At 39.8% G+C, this 20,835-nt stretch overlaps 1 pseudogene; it reads right to left on the bottom strand.

The window, feature by feature from the left end:
- Positions 1-1,345: 1,345 nt before the first annotated feature.
- LOC125924974 (small EDRK-rich factor 1-like) lies at positions 1,346-1,529 on the bottom strand (annotated as a pseudogene).
- Between the last annotated feature and the right edge of the window lie 19,306 nt (positions 1,530-20,835).

Here is a 20,835-nt window from a genome sequence, read left to right on the forward strand (position 1 = left end):
ACAATTATTGTTGTAATATATGTCAAATGGTAATTCTCTATTTCCATCATTCTTTCTACATTTATTAATTAGAATTCTGCAATAAAGAGCTTTCCCTTCTCTCTCATTTGTTCATTTAATTATTTATGTATATCAATGATGATGAACAGATTTTATCTTATTCTACGGCAATTACCTGTTACTATCTTTATTTTGTTGCTGAAATTGTCCCAGATTTGGCCAATTGGTTCCTGTGTCATTTTGACATACTACGTCATGTATTGAGCCTTTCTTTCTCTTTCACACCATAGGATGGGCCAGGCTCATTTTTTTTCCTTGTCCTTTCCTGTCTGGAACCAACTATTTCTCCAGGGAGCCATGTTTCCTTTTCACTGGAGTAGATAATTGTTATTTGTTTCCTGAAGGTATCGGAGAAACAAATTTAGAACCTTGCCTCTGATTCCCAATCTATTTTCCCTAAACCATGGTAAAAGTTGGCACATGGCTTTTCAATTTCTCTTTAGTGACAGTATTAGAAAGAGTACTGGTGATTTGGCTGAGGGTTAACAAAATGGGGGGGGGGCAAATGTCTTATCCATCTCAATGCCTCAAGTATGCTTTAGAGTGAAGCCTTCACCACTCTCAAGAAACAACTATGCTTTATCTTGATTGGTTAACATCATAATTACCACCTACATTTATATTGTTTCATGTAAGAGCAAATACAAAACGTTTATCAGAAAACAAACAAACAAAACCTAAAACGTACCTACTGGCAGACAGATCTTTTCTTCTCACATCTGAAAGCTCCGGTTCAGAATGGAAAAAGGATTTAAACCACCAGTCGGATTCTGCCACTTTTGGTAACTCTATCAAATAGAGGTCATATTATCTCCTTACCAAACACATTTGAAAGATTAAAAACAAAGGAAAATCATGAGGATGATGCTGATAAGAAATAAATCAAATACCTTGTTGGGATTTGTCATCAGGTATGACGTTAACAGAATCAGAGCCACTTAAAGAGCTAACTGAAGAAATGCTGGCCTCTGTAGGAAACAATCAGTAAACAAAGAAAGAATTGGCAAACACAGATATATTGTTTATGCATAGACTCTGAAGTAGCAAAGCAGCATGTTTTGAAATAATTTACTCCTGGATCATGAGTTCATGAATTAAAATTGATTAAATTGTCAATGAGTCAAAAAGACTTCCAGAAAAAGGTGTATTACTTTTTTTTTTTTTTAAGTGTAAGATAGTTTCGTAAGGATATGCCATAACATGTGACTGTTTGTGCCGGAAAATTTTGACCATAGAGCTTGGGATACACCTAGCTGGCATAGCACCCAGGTTTTCCAAAGAGTCATCATTTGTCTCTTGTCTGCATAGGCTTTTTCTCATTAGTTGCCTTCTGCTTTAGCTGCATTATCTGAGTCCTTCTGCTCTCTTAAGACATGGTCAAGCTATCCTTGTCTTTTTCCCTTGCGAATTTCCCGGGATTTCTTCGTGATTTTCTGGAGGGCAAGTTCTGGTTGATTTCCATGGGTCATGCCTACCACAGACCAAGCCTGGAAGGGAGCTACTGGGAAGACCAATGGACTCATAGCATGCTCTTACATTTTCTATTAATAAGGTATATTCCTTTCTATGGTGGATAACTCTGTCTCTCAATCCCTCCATAGATATAGATGTAGCATTTAAAATATAAAAGTCAGCATTTGGGGCGCCTGGGTGGCTCAGTCGGTTGAGCGTCCGACTTCGGCTCAGGTCATGATCTTGCAGTCTGTGAGTTCGAGCCCCGTGTCAGGCTCTGTGCTGACGGCTCAGAGCCTGGAGCCTGCTTCAGATTCTGTGTCTCCCTCTCTCTCTGCCACCGCCCCCCCCCATGCTCTGTCTCTGTCTCTGTCAAAAATAAATAAACATTAAAAAAAATTTAAATATAAAAGTCATCAATATGTTAGTATAAAATTAAGAATAAATATTGGAAATATTCTACATTAGAAATATTACATATTTAAATATCCTACAAATATTACATATCTAAATATTCTACAAAGGTAGATTTTCAGAAATAAAGGAATTATTTTTAATTTTTTTAACGTTTACTTTTGAGAGAGAGACAGAGCGTGAGCAGGGGAGTGGCAGAGAGGAAGACAGAATCCAAAGCAGACTCCAGGATTTGAGCTGTCAGCACAGAGCCTGACGTGGGGCTTGAACTAATGAACTGCAACATCATGACCTGAGCTGAAGAAGCCAGACACTTAACCTACTGAGCTACCCAGGTACCCCAAAGGAATTATTATTATTATTATTATTATTTTATTTTTGGGACAGAGAGAGACAGAGCATGAACGGGGGAGGGGCAGAGAGAGAGGGAGACACAGAATCGGAAACAGGCTCCAGGCTCCGAGCCATCAGCCCAGAGCCCGACGCGGGGCTCGAACTCAAGGACTGCGAGATCGTGACCTGGCTGAAGTCGGACGCTTAACCGACTGCGCCACCCAGGCGCCCCCCAAAGGAATTATTTTTAAAGACTAAACATTTTATTTGCTTTATGGTACTTGTATTTTAAACCTATAAGTCTTTTAAAAGATCAGAATATAAAAATAACTTCTATGGATATAATAACATTAAATAAATGGGCATAGTTTAAACATTTTGAAAAAGAATAAATCAATAGGCCTCTCCAACTTTTATCTACAAACAATCATTGAAATAAGAATTTTCTACTTGTGGACATATTTTCAATAAATGATCATTTGTTCCTGAAATGATCGTTTCATTCTATGGAATTTCTGAATTTTCTTTAATAAGCTACAATTTTCTATTCAGCTATGAATATTCACAGATGGGTAGATCAGTAAAAATCAAACTGACCAAATAGAAGCTGACCTATTATCCATAGCAGAATATGGAAATTTAAAAAATCCTTCAAGCAGAGTCATGCTATCCCTTCTTTTCTCAGGAATAAACAGTATTTTATTTATGTAAAATTATCAGCTTTCAATGTATCCTATCAAGTGTACGATACATGAAATTAAAGCAATTATGAAATATGCACTTATTTTCACTTATTTTAAGAGTTAATGGTTGCATCAATGTGATATAATATAACAGAGTTAAAACAAAGAGATAAACCTTGACAATATTGATTCGAGAGAAGTCTGGAACGAGTTCTATTCCCATTTTCCTCACTGTCACAAACAGTCATCCAGTCTTGTTCCTTAAATTCTGACCAGGACCTGACACATAGGTTAATAACATCCCACAAACATCACCTTAAATCGCATTCTCTAGGAGTATCCTCTAGGGATGATACTAACTTACTTCGATAATACTGATTTCTGGCCAGCAGGCAACCAATGGAAGGAACTGACGCCATTCTTCTCCCTGTAAACAAGCACCAGTGAGACTTTAGAACAGTGACAGGGGAAGAGAGGACATTAATCACATGGGACTTCTTTTCTTTTTTTCCATATATATATATATATATATATATATATATATATTGTAAAGCAACGTAATTTACTGTGTAATAAATATCCGATAAGAAAAAGTTTACACAAAACCGTAATCAAATATACTACAATAAGCCAGAAAATGCAATGTGTATATTTGTTTGGAAAAGCAAGAAAAACTAGATATCCAACTACAAACAATGCCCACAACTTATTCCATCTGAAACAAACCTAAAAGTTAGAGTAAAAGTGTTAACACAGCCACAAAATAGTCACTCACCTATTTTCCCCAATTTGTTCTTTTGAAATAAACGTGTTTTCAGGTTTCCTGAGAAAACACACACGGAAAGAATGGTAGTGATCCAGGAGGGACTGAGTGCCTCAGGCCAAGAGCACTCTGCAGGGAAGGTGGGTGTGCTCTGGGACCCCCGGGAACACCTTATATTTGGAAGGCTGAAACCTGAGCTGTGGCACAACAGAGGGAGGCGAAGCTCTCTGCCTGTCTGCCCTTGACCACGTCAGTGTGCCAACTGGGGCTGCAGGCAGCAGGGACTGACTCTGTAAGGTCATAGCTCATGACTGCTGGTCTCTGCGGGGCAAGAGGTGATGGCCGTGCATCCTCTCAGCCTTCTATTTGATCTCACACTTCTGGGGGAAGCACTACGCTGGGCTTTGCAGGGGGAGGGTGGCTGTGGGGGCTATGGGGGGCCACCCCAGCCAGGCTGCAGGCCAGCTGATGGAACTGTACATGCCCACAGACACAATGATGCAAAGCAGAGCCACAAGAAGAGCTCCCCGAGTCATTGAAGTCCTATGGGACAGGACGTGCGCTGCTGAAATTTATGGGCAGTCCATTAGAAGCTCAGTGAGAATAAGACAGAAATCATGGGTAATGAGGGGAAACTGGTGACTCCATGACATGGTAGCAATATTATTCATTCATTCAAAATCTGTATTTATATTCTAATTTTACTAACGTCCATTATGGGAACTGTTTTGCCATTTCACAGACTCCGTTTGTCATGAGTCAAATCATGGCTCCCCTTTTCACTGGGGCGGGGGATTCTCAATCACTGTTTCAATTTATTGAGTAGCTATTTGTTTCACCAGCTCAAACCACACAAAATTATTTGTGCCAGCTAGGTTCAAATACATTCAAAACACTGATTTTAGTATGCCATCGTGGTTCTTTTTAAATGTCTGGTCCACCTGGTTATGGATCCTTTATGTTGCTAACATTACTTACTTAACGCCTTTTCTCTTTCTGTCTTGGTTAGTTTTGCTAGGAGTTTCCCTATTGCATTGGATCTGCCAAAGAACTGTTTGTTCTTTTCTTTGTTTCTTGATTTTATATTTCATTATTTTCTTTCCTGCTTTTATTCTTCCTTTTACTTACTTTAGTATTATTCTCATTGTCATTTGTTTCAAAATATTTTGTCAACTGCCATTATGACATTTCTCGAATGTTTAATTTCAAGATGCTTTTCTTTTTCCAAATCCATAAAAATTTCAAAATCTTTTAGTTTATTTCCAGACCCACTGTATTGTCAACAGAGAATGTTTCATTTTTATTCATTCTTTAAAGTCGTTTTTGGAGATGGCTTTCTGTGTATTTAAGAATAGTAGATACTCTTCATCCACTGCATGCAATCTTGATTTTGTAAGTGTCTATTAGGGCGTGTTACTTAACTTTGTTAAATTACATACTTACCAATGTGTTCCTGCTTGATCTACGAGTTTCTAGTATGATTGCATCATTGAATTCTATCATTTTTAGTTTCTTAGGTTTTGAAGCTATGTGAATAGATGTATACAAAATCACGATAGTATCTTCTCGGTAGATCTTGGCTTTTCTCTTCCTTCATCGGCACTAATGTTTTAAACAACTTTGGTCATTTCCCGCCCCCCCCCGCCTTGATTTTTTCTTTTTCCCCCGGACTCCGACTGGTCTAGGATTAATTTTGCAGCACTAGCTGTTTTGAAAGTAACAGAAGGGTGTATTTCTTTGCATCCCTTCATTTTCAACTTGCTGGTTTGCTTCATCGTGTAAAGCACCCTTTGGCCGTATTATTTTTTCCTAATTTTACATGCATCCTCTGTGTCACAATTATACTTGTTGTCTTTTTAGCCTTTGGTTTCTTGATGAGTTTTGAATGTGTGTTTTCAGGTTCACTGTGAGTGGGAGTCAACTTGTATTGTTCTCTCCCCTCTGCATCACACCCCCTGACTACACCACTGCCCCTGTCCTGGTTAGCGGTACCGAGGTTTTACCTACCTGACTCGAGTTTTTGTATTTTTGTGTTATAAAACTACTCACATTTATAGAGGTATTTATTTCTGTCACACATTAGTATGTGAGTTCCTCAAAGGCAGAGAGTACTCTATTCATTTTTGCTTTAGCAAGAGCCACCACAAAACCTGATACATGTAGTAGTTCTTGTTCTAGAAATCTGACAAAACGAACATATTCCTCCTGTGCGTGGTCATGAGGATTACACCTTTTGCTACAAATTTAAATGTCATAATAGGGCTCAGATTTCCATGCTATAACTGTGACATAATACCCAATTGTTTTCTGACTTACTTTTTTTGAATATCTATGCATTAAGTTAGTTTAACCATAGTTTCATTCAGATTTTGTCCTAGATTTAAGTTATGCTGGGGTGCCTGGGTGGCTCAGTCAGTAAAGCATCCTTCTTTGGCTCAGGTCATGATCTCACCGTTCATGGGTTCGAGCCCCGCGTCGGGCTCTGTGCTGACAGCTCCAGCCTGGAGCCTGCTTCGGATTCTGGGTCTCCCTCTCTCTCTGCCCCTCCCCCGCTCATGTCTGTCTCTCTCTGTCTCTCTCAACAATAAATAACATTAATTTCTTCTTTAAGTTATGTTAACATTTTTCTTTGATTCTACTGAGAGAATGCCTGCCCAAGTGTGAGGACACACTACAGGCCAGCATGGAAGCTGGAACTGTCTTCGCAAATTTCTGTTCAGGAAGCCGAAAGACTCTGGCAAATGACTCTTCGTAAAGGGAAGAGAAAATAGATATAAGAACAAAAAAATAAGAAGTACTAATTAAAGTCAACCGCAACCTTTGTGAAAGCTGATCTATTTATCACATGTAAGATACCATTACTCTTTCTAATTGTATTGACATTGAATGAAGCAGTAAATGGGTATCAGATTGTTGTTTTGGAGAGCATGGGAATTTACGGTAAGAAACATGGTCATGCTTGTAGGTAATTTATCATGACCCTGTGCCATCACAGACAAGTGACCAAGTATGCAGTATGAGATCAATGTGTGGCCGTTCTGGAAGACTTACATTGCCTATATCTAATTCCAGTCTGCAGTTACACAATATCTGAGTGTGCACAAAGATGTCAGGGATTTTAAATATGTAGTAACATCCAGAAAAATAAACATGCCATATTAAGCGTCGATTACTCTATGCTTAATAACTTGTACCTGCAAACAAACATGTGTATGAGGTGTTTAAAAAAAAAAAAGGCATGACAGTGTGCACTAAAATACCATTTCATTTCATAAATTTGGTGGAGAAAATGACCAATAATTAGTTACTGAATGTCTCTGGGCCTTCCACACACATATAAAATGGAAATAAGAATATGTTAGTTTATTTGAAATCCAACGCAGTTCCAAACTATATAATTCAATTGTTCGTTTAAATTTCATGTCTGCCTGAATTATGTACAGTCTATGAGGCAATTATCATGGCTGTACAAAATAGAAACCAATTCCACGTACAAGCAGAGAAATGAGTTATTAGGAGAAGAGTCGTCAGTTCCTAAAATCAGTAGGAGACGTGGAGAGGTGTGGTCTGAAAAGCCAGGTCATCCAGTGCAATCCTGGAAGCTGGGCAGTGAAGGACCTGAGTGGGGGTACAGCAGGAGGCATCCTCAAACTGAGTTTCCATGGTGCGAGGACCTAGAATTGCCACAGCCACACATCCCAGCAGCGGCTGGCCTTCCCCGACAATCCCTCCAAACAACAGGCACCCCAAATGCAGTGTGCCTTCTAACAAGCAGTGTGTTTAGCTCTGCACGGAGAGTGTTGGTGACTACTGCCTAAGAAGGGGAACCGTAAGAACAAAGTACTGTGGCACGTTCACCAGAGAATCCTACCCCCATGTGCCCCTTAGGGGGATAATGAGGGTCCGGGGCTAGGAGTGCCTTTTCTCACTGGCCCTTTGCTCATAAACTTTCCCAACAAATCCTATTTCTCAACACATACCATGAAACGTTTGCACACACTGTCCTGAGAGGTATTTACTACCAGAAAGCGGCCCAGAAGGAATCGGGCTTAGAAGGTGGCAGGAACTAAATACTCTTCCCTTAGCTACGACCAAGTCTCCAACCCAAAGCGCCCAGTAGAACTGATCTTGTCTAAGTCTAGGTCATGTGCTGACATCCAGCTACATAGAGACACAACATATCCTTGCCGCAAAAACTGATAACTGCACTTTAGGAACTATTCTCTCCTTTCTTTTTAGTATTCATTGGGCATGGTCCACCTAACTGAAGACTACATTTCTCAGCCTCCCTTGCAGCTAGGAATTAGTGTGGACCAGTGAAATGTGAAAAGGGAGTGGTCCGTCCTCAAGGTCACCTCCTTAAAGACCAATCCACTTGCCTTGGACTTCTAGCCCAGAAGTAAGAGGTCACAAGTCACGGGGTGGCACAACTGTTCTTACATCAGAATGAAATGAAATTCTTACGCGGTGCATCTTGTTACTGGTATTCAATTTACACTGCACACTGACCCTTCAAATCCCTCTGACTTCTGTAGTGAGTAGTACAGAGTGCTGGATCCCCCACACGGGAGGGGTCCCCAGATGCCAGAATGCCAGGAGCAAAGACTGAGCTTACCAGCACGCTCCACTGTCCCTATTCCTAACATGCACCTTGCTTTATGGAGCAGTTTTCATCTCATCCACCACCGGCTCTTATTTATACTGTATATCTGACTTACAAGTCTTCCTTTTCTGCTCTCTTCCCTGACCCCTTGAAGCAAAGGAGAATTCATTTCAATGACTTCCTCGTGTCTTGTTACTACTGGGTGGGCTAATGAGTCACTTGCCAGTTACACAAATAGTCAAACATCTATATATGTGTGTGTGTGTGTGTGTGTGTGCGTGTGTGTGTATTATCAATCCAGGTCTTGATACTTCTTTGCTTTGGTCCACATTCTCCCTGATCAGTCTCCAAACATTAGTCACAATGTGAAAACGTGGATTGATCACTTCTTAATAAGCCCTGGTCTTGATTCTTGAGGTTCCCCCCACCGTCCACAAAGCCACTGGGCAGGTGAGTATTCTCTATCTGTGGTCGCCAAATCCGTGAGAGCAGTAATTAGATCCTTTCTGAGCACTATCTCACAAACAGGAGAAGATGGCTTGCATTCTTGGTGCAAAGACCATTTCTCAGTAGGCTCTATCTTTAGGATTCTCTTAGTCGCCAGTTTTCAAAAGTCGCTGTCAGTGTCGTCTTCTGAGAGTAAGGCATCTAAATAAGCAAAATAACTGGCAGAACTCCCCAAGGCTCAGCACCCTGCATTCTCCAGGACTGGCAGGATGGAGTCTGGAGAGCTTGGGAGGAGACTCTCAACAGTTGCTTCATCAAATGCTTTCTTCTTCCTAAATGTTGAGATTAGGTAAGCAAATACACTGAAAGTAATAAATATGCTAGCGCCTAAAGGACTTGTCTTCCATTTTCTCTTGGTTTTATGCTTTGAGGCAGAGACAAATATTCATAATTATCTAAGTCAGTGTTTCTGGCTTGTGACTCCTATGCCTGCTGAGTTAGGTACTTTCTGTCCGTAATGACCAATGTAACGAGTACTTGCAGCCATAGGAAACAGTTTGGAGACATGAACACACTTTCTTTTTTGTGTCTTCCGTAGCATATGTAAGGACAACAACAACAAAATCATGGGATTTATTTTTTTTTTAATTTTAGATTGTAGATTAGATTTTATTTAAAATTTGAATATTAGATCAAACTCCTAAACATCATTTGTCTTTGCCATAGTCTAATCGCTTTCATTTCCCACAAATGCCAAATCTAAGTACAAGGAGGCTGTGTATTTTGATATGCAAAATAGCAAATACTGATATTTTGATGTTTTGATAGGATCTTTGATACCAAGATCCTAATCTGAATGCATGGAGTATCTGATGATCTGACTGTAGGTGTCTTAGGCTCTGTTCTTAGGAAAACATGTGCATCCACATACAGTTTTACTAGAGACTTCTTTCCCCCCAAACCCCAAAAGAATGAAAAGGGAGTGGTGAGAAAAGGTGCCCTGTGAACTTGCCTTGACAATTTCATAAAGAAAATAGGATGGCACTTCTACGTTGTTCTTAACTGAAGCAAGGCTCCAGGCCTTTGCTCTTGTACATTGATGAGTCTCTGAATGTGGGCTGCCCCAGGGCGACACATGCCAAGGGAAGGGTGAGTGTGTGCTCAGTTGACAGAGACCCCTGGAGGACAGCTGCAACTCACCAGCAGCGAGAAGTCATGGTGGCTGGTGATAAGCACCTTTGTCCTGAAGGGAATCTGGGCAGTGCTGCCAGGTCCCCAGATGCCACCCTTTGCATTGCTTGAGTCAAGTGCTTTCAAGAGTTTGGGGACACCTCTTTGGAGTCTCCAGCAGGTTTCTTTCCCTGGGAAAATTGAGGAGAAGAAGGTGAGTGGAATGCAGTGTAATCCCTGCCAAGGCAGCTGGACTTAAGTCACATCACATAGCTATGCTCCCACCCTTTACTGTCCATCTTGCATTTCTCTGACTCTTGGCTAGCACCTCTGCTAGTCCAAATGACCTAACCTGGAAGGCTTCGCAAATCTTCATCTCTGAGTCTCAAAAGCCACTGCTCATTTTGCCCTTCTTAAGCTGAGGATGTTTGTGTGGGGAAGGCACATTCCCCAGAAAGACCTATTTTTATGACTGGCTCCTGGACCTGAGCTCATGAAATGTTCCATTTCATAAGAGTGGTTTTGCATTTCTTTGGCCTGGAGCCAAGCTGTGCCAGTTGTCTAGAGGCTTAGTCCTAACAATGTGATTTGTGGTGGTCTGGGTTTCAGTAGCTGAGGTAAATCATGCAGGGGCTATATGCCCACATGACTGATTCTCATTAAAAACCCTGGACTCCAAGGCTGAGATGAGCTTCCCTGACCGGTAACACTCCACACATGTTGTCACGTCTTTACTTGGGGAATTTAGTATGTTCCAAGTGATGCTGTGGGAAGAGACTCCTGGAAGCTTATGCCTGGTTTCTCCAGACTTATACCAACCAGGGGAATTTTGGAAGTCCATCACCATCTATAGGATCCAGCTGGTTTCTAAAGGGGCCAGGCAATTAGATTAAATACATATATGATGGCGACCACCACTCATGCATTCTTCGTATCCTTAGAAGTAGAATTAGTATCAGCCACTCCTCCCAAGGAACAATTTTAAAAGTTCAGTATCTTAGCCATTGTGTGTGGGGGCCAGTTTTGGAGGCTTTTACCTGGACTTTCCCACCAGTAACTCCTATACCAGAGGATAATGACCACTATAGTCGTTCTGCCAACCAAGGAAAGACACTGGGCCCAGTGGACAAAGCAAGTGTGGCCTGGACCTGGGTCAGGGCTCTGCTAATGATCTAGGCTCTATACCATCCACTCTAACAAGGATGTCATGATGATGTTTCTTATTCTTGAGAATCAACTTCAACATAGTACTTTTGTTCAGAAGTCCTCAACATGTCTATATATTCCCATCCCATGGTGTGTGAATGGCCCTTAGGTCCCTTTGGGGAAGACCTAGGGGGCTTATTTTCAGATACACACTCCATGTTACAGGATCTTAATTCATGGGAACGCAGCCCTCCTTAGATCAATGAGTTCCAGATATGAGAACGGTCTAGGATCCAGAAACTAGAGTGCTGTTAGAATCTTTGGCTTTATCTTAATTGTACACATTAAGCAATATTCCTGAGATTAATCACCTATATTGGCCTTAGGAACACCGTGTTATACAAGCCATCTCACTGTAGGTTAGGCTCCTTTTATGGCCACTCTGACCTTACCACCTATTCTGATATTTGCACTCACTGAGCTTCTCATGGTTAAGTACCATAACCCGGCCTCTTTTGGGGGATCTGGTTATTCCCATTGCAATTAGTGAGTCACATCTATAATATCACCTTTTATTCTGAGTCTTGAACTATAAAATCCTCACTGTGCTTCTCAGTGAATCTGGTGCTTCTCTCTCCAATGTTCTCCTTCTCATTTTGTGAAAACAGAGTATCTCCTGGAAAATGTAATCATTTTGGGTCTTCTGACCTTAAGTAGGATATCTACTCTAGCATGACCATTTCTATCTCAGCCATCTTCCACAGTGATTCTGGAATTCCTATTGACTTTGTTGTTACAGCAGCCCTAGCAAACAAATACACAGGACAACTGTTAAGATGTATACCAAGGGTGAATTGGGACAAAACACCAGTGGACAGGGATGCATTAGTATCCATTGTTGCTTCCAAGAATCAGCCTGGCAACATATTGACATTGTAAGATGGTCTTTCCAGGGTGTTAGATCCTATATTGTGAGAAAAGTGACCCTTATCAATAAACTCTCCCATTAGCCACCTTGACCCAGCACCATAATGCCCAGTGCCATTTGTATTCACCGAGGTACATGTTGGAAAATCCTGCAGCTCCTTTAGAATATACTTCCTTTGCACTTAACATTACCTTCAAGCAAAAAAGGAACTCTGATTTTAATAAAGAAGAGTTGGCCGTTTCTGCAGACACAGAGGTTTTGGGACAATCTTGGCAGTTGACTATGTTTTCTGTGCATTGCCTCAGATGTCCTTATCACAATTCTCAGTGTCTGTTTTGTTTGTTTGTTTTTTGTTTTGGTTTTGGTTTTTGGTTTTTGGTTTTTGGGGTTTTTTTTGCAACTGGGATCCTGGCCTTGAAGAAGCCAGCTTGCCAAGGTCGAGAATTCAATCTTCTTTCAGTTCTCACCCCCTTGGAATTAAGTCTTAGAGACTTACCCTCAGTTTTTTTCTGCCTTCTAGTTGCAGGAGAGAACAGTCCTTTTATATGCTGCCAGGTAGCCATCTGACTTCTTATCGTTCACCTTACATCAGTTAATAATCTTTGTCCTCCTTTTGCAGATTTCCTCCAATGCGTCAGTGATATTCAGCTACAGACAGCTCAGCCCATGCATAGCCTTATTAATCGCTACTTCCTCTGACCCTCTCAGACACTTGAGATGCTGCAAATGCTAACGAATCCCCTTCCACTGGTATCCTGTCCCAGTTCACCATTGGTAAGCATTTTAGCAGTTGTCCTGTGTATTTGTTTGCTAGGGCTACTGTAACAAAGTGTTAGGAACTGGGTGGATTAAACAACAAAAATGCATTTTTTCACAACTGTGGAGCTCGAAGTCTAAGACCAAGGTGTCGCCCACTTGGTTTCTTCTAAGGTCTCTCTTCTTGACCTGTAGATGGCTGTCTTCTCTCTACATCTTCACATGGGCTTCTGTATGTATCTGGGTTCTAATCATCTCTCTACCATGTTAGATTAGGGTCCCACACTAATGACCACATTTGAACTCGGTTACCTCCTTAAAAGCCCTATCTCCAGAGTAGAATCATATTCTGAGGTCCTAGGGATTAGAACTTCAATTTCGGGGTAGGGGGACACCTGGGTGGCTCAGTTAGTTGAGTGTCTGACTCCTGATTTCAGCTCAAGTCATGATCTCATGGTTGCTGAGATTGAGCCCACATCAGGCTCAGCACTGACCGCAAGAACCTTGCTTGGGATTCTCTCTCTCCCTCTCTGTCTCTGACCCTCCCCCGCTCATACCCTCTCTCCCAAAATAAATACATAAACATTAAAAAAAAAGCCTTCAATTTCAGGGGAACACAGCTCAGCCCATAACAAACTTCTCAGAGCATGCTAGGTATCATTGGCACTCCACCCATCACCAATGACAGGGGCCACATTGTCAGCCAGCTGAAGGGTGATCCAGCTCCAAACTCTCAGCTCTGCTATCATATTGTCTTTGGCTGGGTTCCCTGGGAAGCAGACTCTGAGATGCACTTGGCAAGGTTTATGGGGCATGCCAGAGGGAAGCCTTGAACATCATCTGTTCAAACCATCTATCTCTTCATCAATTACATTAAGTAACGCTCAGACGCCTCACTAAATAGAAGCAAGATTTCAACCACAAATTGTATGCTAAGGATCAAAATTTTAATCTTGGACATGAATTATCCATTTCATTGAATATCCTGAATTATATCAATTTTGATTCATCTTTACCCATAAATATGAGCATTATCATTGCTGGAAGGTGACACACATAGTTTCTGACATAAAATTTCACACACTGAAGTCATCTTTTCACTGATCACTTGACTAAACTTACACAAAACAATTTCTTATTCAGAATTGAAACCAGACAAAAGGAGCTTTAGAAATAGAGACACAAAATGCATTTTTAATAGCCTCTTGTAATTATCAAAGAGCCCAAATCAACCCATATTGCTACAGGCATTCGATTGTACATTATTTATCTGATATAAAAATTTTAAATGAGATCTACATATAAAAATAAAGAGTAGTTTTAACAGCGGTGTTAGTTTATTATACTTTTCATTCTTTATGCCTAATTGAGGATATAATTTTCAACTAGGGTGTTATTTCACTACCATCCTTGTGTTTTTTTTTTTTTTTCTCTTATGGAAATAAAGGCTGCTGAACTTTCAGATTGAATGTTAGTGTTTATAGATAATCCAAAGCTCAAGATGGAGTTTGAACTTCAGCCCAGGGAAAGCCATGTATCTTGATGAGTTTCATCACAAGAAAGGAAGGGGAAAAAATTACCTTTGGCAGAATCTTCACAAGTTATTTCCAGAAACCATAGAAAATTCACTTGTATTGCAAATCCATTATGATATTATAAAATCATTTTTTTTTATAATCAGGATCAGTAGTTCAAGGTAATTATATAGTTAACTATAGAAAGATATAAGCAATTAATGTTACATTAATCATAGACCACTTTTCTAAAGTATTATTATGTTTATATGTATTTAAACACATATACTCAATTACAAAAACATGCAAGGAGATAGGGAATTTTAGGTGCTTCTATAGTAAATGTTTGTAAAACAACAATTTTAGTTACAATCCAAGGAAAATATTGGTAAAACATTTGCTAAAAACAGAGTTATCTCAATATATGGCAAACCTTCTATCTATGCATATATAATACTGAACTCAAAGATAAAATTGAATATTATTTCATGATTCCACACCCATTTCAAACTATTGGTGAATGTGTACAACTATTTTGGGGTTTTATTATTTCTTGGCTAAGCCATATTTTCCTATGTATCCCCTAATATGGGGATACACACAACCCCTATGTATTCCCTAATGTATCCCCATCTTCTGCTATGACCACCTTACCCTTATCCCCACTTTATTTAGAGTCATGAATATTTGGCATTTTCCTCTATTTTATCCTACCCTCCTGTTGCAACCCCGAACAACATGGCAGATATCTGGACCCAGGAGCTGAGAGTGAGATAATAACACTGGAAGGCAAGTGTAAGAGTAAAACAGTGCGACAGAAAATATAGCCATCTCTCCTGCAGTGTTTTCAGTCACATTAAAGCAGGGAGAGAGGACATTCCTATTTTCGTGGAATGTGTCCATTTCTGTTGAAGCCCTAATAGCAGTTGTTCAATCCCCATCATTATTCTGACTGCGCAACATAACACGTCTCAGGCACAATGGAGAAGCAAAAGAAGCATCCCTGGCGTTATGTTGTTTACAGTCCAATTGGTGGAGATTATTTCACACAGAGACACTCAGAAAGAAGACCCATGGGAAGGAAACTGCAGGTGGTGAAAGTAGCTTTCAGGGTGCTGAGGAGGGGGCAAGAGGGAGTCTCAGGGTGGACTGGTGCCTTTTCTTGTGGTGAAACGAGAAACCTTTGTAACTGAAGGATTTTTTAGATGTCCCATTGCAAGCAATGTGCTAACCATAAAATATGGAGCTAAGGTAAATAAAGTGCTTCAGTCTTTGTCATATTAGTATTCAGACTGCATTTAAGTTGTAATTAAAACACATTTTTCTCTGAATGCACATTTAATATGCTCAGTCAGATTGATTAAATACCCCCAGCAAGCTGATCTTTCACTCTTTGGTTTCCAAGATGGCATATGCATTGATTCAGTATCTCGCTTGTGATGTGTTCACTGTCTTCATCTCTCACATATTCCAAATGAGGACCTTCAAGCAACAGAAGAATGTCTAAACACAGAATTTAAGTAACACATCATAGGATCGCAAATTGCAATAAATGATGTATCATATGCCCCTTAATTATAAATTGTTAATCCTTTTAGTAAGACAATTTACATTTCACAGAATTGGGGAAAAAATGCAATTCACATTTCAGGATTGATAGGTAGAAATCAGTTTCCAGGTAGAACTTTGAGTTCGTCATATAAGGCAAGACAAATGTCCTTGAATTTAATCCCCATGATATACAACTTTCATTTATATCTATTGGTAAAGAAGGTTAATGAAATTCAGAAGCCAGTCCATTTGGTCTGGGTTTTGTCTAAATGTGCTGGGGTAAGCAAGATAGCAAATCAGTCCCCCCATGCCTTCATTTCTTCTTGTGAAAATAGAGCTATTACAATTTAAATATCTTCCAAGGTGTTATATATAGGAATCTTTAAATTATTGTATGCATTTGGAAAGCGTGACACATTATACCACTTGTTACCAATTTAACCCAATTAGTGTTCTCCTTTTACTTTTAAATTAATCTCTAATTGTACATTAGACATCTGTGAAAGATCATGAACTATTTGCAGCCTCTTTTAGTAAATCCCCAGGGGGATATATCTCCTGGAGTTGGGTTACCAGAGTATATAACCACATTACAGGACGTGAATGTCTCCCTTCAGCGAACTTCATTAAAACTAACTTCCCTTCGTCGTTAAAATACAGTTTGCCTTTGCAGCAGCTTTTCTTGGTGAATGTAGCCCTTTTGTGAAGCATCCTACACTGAAATTTGAAATTTTATTTAGAATCGCTAACAAAATTAGCATATCTTTTCTGCAGTGCTTATGCTATCAAAACGTATAATGAGTGCAAATTCCGTGATATTATTTTATAAAAAATAGTCTGTAATGGGTTTAGAATAAATATAACAGCATCCACTCTTTCATATCTGGTGGGAATACCCTGAAAGAGTTTGTTTTAACTTTTAATTAATTAAATTTTCCATACAGGGGAGGAAGTGTTTATGATTTTTCAATGAATATTTATGAAAGCTCATTGTCCAAAATTCACAAGTCTTCATTCAGACTCAGAAAGGAGTTTATGAATATTTCATCAAAAACCAAGATCACAAAATGAACCACTTTGTAATTCTTTCAAGAGCCACAATAAACAATGTCCATGAATTAAAATCATGCATATGTTAGTAAGCAGGAGTATTTTTTTTCCTTCTGAACATATATTACAAATGCCTACTTAAGATCAACAGTGCCTTAGATACCACTCTCATTTTAGGAGCAGTATTAATGGCTCCACAACTCACACATATTGTCAACATCCTTCAAAAAAGTTGAGGGAAAAAGGCATAATTCCCAGACTGAGTTTACAGATAATAATTACCAAATCCTGAAACAGTAGTGGGAAACTAATTTCACAATCTAGAAATCAGGGATCCATGCGTCGTCAAATGACAGACTAAGATTAGAACACATTTTCCAACATGTAGTTCAAGGTAATAGTTATTTATAGTGTAGTTGCTATGCGTCAGGCACTTGCTGCTATTTTTATCTCCAAGAGTCCTGCGGACTTCAGGAATATTGACATTTAATGGACTGTCATATCCCTATCTACAATAGAATGGGAAGGCAGGGATTAAAATCCTAATTGAATTTTCATTAAATTTTTTTTAATGTTTATTTATTTTTGAGAGAGAGAGAGAGAGAGCATGAGCAGGGGAGGGGCAGAGACAGAGAGAGGTAGACACAGAATCTGAAGCAGGCTCCAGGCTCTGAGTTGTCAGCACAGAATCTGACACGGGGCTTGAACCCAAGAACTATGAGATCATGACCTGAACTGAAGCCAGACGCTTAACTTACTGAGCCAGTCAGGCATCCCCTAAGTGCATTTTCAAATAGACATCTGCTATTTACCATTCATGAGTATTAGTCATTTTTTTTATTTGCTTTTGTTGTCCAATATCATGGATATTGTTCTACAGACATGCTGAAAGCCAGTATTCTATCTGTAAATTCTCAGTGTGCCTTGAATATTTGGGTTGCTTCCCACATAGACGGTATTCATTCATCCAAAGCTATTTTTTGAGTGTATACTATATACCAGGACCTAATATGCAGATACATAAAGTTAATAACACAAAGTCCTTGGTCTCATAGACACTAATGAGCAAACACATTAATAATATAATTTCCAGGAGGGAAATATCCTACAAATAAAATTAACTAAGCAGAAAGACTGTTGGGGGGAAACAAATTTACGTATGGGCATGAGAAACAAGCTCTCTGAGGAGGGCTCCTTTGGGTGAAGTCTAAAGGAAGGAACAAACTCATACATTATACCACTGTGAGGAAAATTCCAGACAACAAGAACAAGTACAAATGCTCCAAGGAAGAACAAAGCTTGGAAAGAGAAGGAAAGACCATTGTGGATTTAATTGGGTGAATGCAATGGAGAGATGAAGGGAAGTCATGGGAAATGCAATCAGAGAGGTGAGTGGAGACCAGTTCACTCATGAACTTGCAGGACTTGAAGAACACTGATTGTGCTTTACTGTAAACACGGTGGGGAGCTGTTTATAGGTTTTTAATAGAAGCGTGACATGTCTGATTTTCATGTTTAACAGCTGTTCTATGGAATAAAGACCGAAGTTGTCAAAGTAGAAACAAGTAGCTAAGTTAGAAGGTCATTGCAAATCTCTGAGCAAGAAAATAAGAGCACAGACAAGAAATGATAGTGCTAGAGCTCAAATTATATACTTTAACAGTGGAACTGGTAACATGTGCTTATTAGCATAAGGAGTAAGTGAAAAAAAAAAAAAAAAAAAGACTTCAAGGTCTTAGCAACCGAAGAACTGACGATGTCACTGACTGAAATGGAGTAGATGACCACAAAATGAGTCTGGTGTCTTGTGTGTCAGGGCGTAGAGACCAAGGGCTTTAGTTTGGATAATTTTGAAACGTGTATTAGACAATCGAGGAGAAATGAACACGGTTATCTGGAGCTCAGTATAGGGTCCAGAACTTGGGTTGGAGATGCCAATTCTGGGCATTACCAGTGTGACATGGTAGTTAGCACCGAGAGCCTACATGAGATGATCTATTGAGACGACGTACGGAGACATGCAAGGAACATGAGGGGTTGAGCCTATGGCAATGCCACGCCGACACTTAGAAGTCAAGGAGAGCAGGAGCCAGCACAAGAAGTGGGGTCTGAGCACACAGTACAGTCGAAGGTTTTACAAATGTGGCATCTGAGGAGTCAAGTAACATACAGGTGGCAAGGAGGAAGATCTGTCAATTGCTTCAAAACAGTATCCATCAAGTTGTCATAGGGAAGCCACCAATGACTCTGACAGGAGACCTAGGTGAGGCACGGTGAGGGCTTCCAAGAACTGAAACCAGAATAGCAACGGCGGAAATAATATGAGGGCTATTTAGTAAAATAGAACTCAGAAACCAGTTGACCACAGAGTCCAGTATGACTCACAGAATGAGACCACAGTGCCATTCTCTAAACAGAAAACACAAAGAAATAATCTCATTTTCAGAAAATGTGATGTGATCAGTTTTAAACATATTTATACTGAAGTACTTGAGGCACACGTGGAGCTGTGAAGAAACTGGAAAACAGGCTTCAAGCTAGGGTTAAAAAGATATATGCAAAACAATAGAATTTTAAGGAACACCAACACCAACATTTCAAGAATGCATTGGACAAAATGACCCTGCCTAGAACATAAGAAAGAAGAAACCTGATGGGGCACCTGGGTGGCTCAGTTGGTTAAGCATCTGACTTCGGCTCAGGTCATGATCTCGCAGTCCATGAGTTTGAGCCCTGCGTCGGGCTCTGTGCTGATGGCTCAGAGCCTGGAGCCTGCTTCGGATTCTGTGTCTCTGTCCCTCTCTGACCCTCCCCCGTTCATGCTCTCTCTCTGTCTTAAAAATAAATAAACGTTAAAAAAAATTAAAATTTCGAAAGAAGAAAGCTGAGAGAATTAATTGACTTATATAGGATCTGTGCTTCTTGAGTGATGATGGTACGTTATTTTAAATTCCCTTGTCTTGGTGTTCCCCAAACTTGTTCAATCTGGCTCCAAATCTGTGCATGGATATAAGGAATCTGTAGTTGCTTCCACTGTAGTAAAAAGAGAGAGAAAGGACAGAAGTTATTGAAGGGTAGATATAATATTTTTTTTTCTTGAAACTCAGTTTCTTTTTGAACACCGAATTCTAACAAATATTGCCTATTTGTGGATGAAGGAACTACGGCTCGATGTAGTGGAAAGGAGATAGCGCTGAAGTGAACTTATCTGAGGTTGAGTTGTGATTTTCCCTCTGGTTAGTTGTATAGTCTTTGGCAATTTCAATTTACTGCATCCTCCTGACTCCCTCTCCTCCTCTGTGGAGTGAGGATCATTAAACAAACTCCATGAGGTGGCCGTAAATATCACCTATGACAATCTTCCACCACAGCACTTGGTGCATAAATGCTTGAGAAATACAAACTCATTTCCTGTGCCTCCTGTAGGGTGTGTGGAAGAACTTTCACTTCTATTAAATCTAAGATCAAGAACATAACGATGTTTTCAAACCTATTTTAAAATTTCGATAGTTATAGTTGGGGAAAGTTGAAATAACACAGCTTGTTTTTGTTATTTACAATTTCATTACTTTTTATAGAGGTAAAATGTGCATAGAGTGGAAGGCGCATATCTTAAGTGGGTAATTGGATGGTGTTGATAAATGTATACACCTGTGTAAGCACCATTCCACTCAAGGTGTATCGCACTTCATCACCCCTTCGTGTCACCTCTATCCTCCCCAAAGAGCCGTTGCTCTGAATTACATCACCCCTGATGAGTTATGCCTGCTTTTCATTTCATATGAATGGAAATATACGCAAAGTATTTTTTGTGAATGGTTTTTAGCACTCGTTTTATACATGTACGTGTGTATACACACCCATGCACACACACATATAACTAATCCACGCTGCTCAAACTAAGCAGTTTAAGTAGTTTACTCTGTCTCTTTCTTTTTTTTTCTTTTTATTCCTGAGTAGAATAT

This window comes from Panthera uncia, chromosome F2, assembly GCF_023721935.1.
Source record: "Panthera uncia isolate 11264 chromosome F2, Puncia_PCG_1.0, whole genome shotgun sequence".
Lineage (NCBI taxonomy): Eukaryota > Metazoa > Chordata > Mammalia > Carnivora > Felidae > Panthera > Panthera uncia.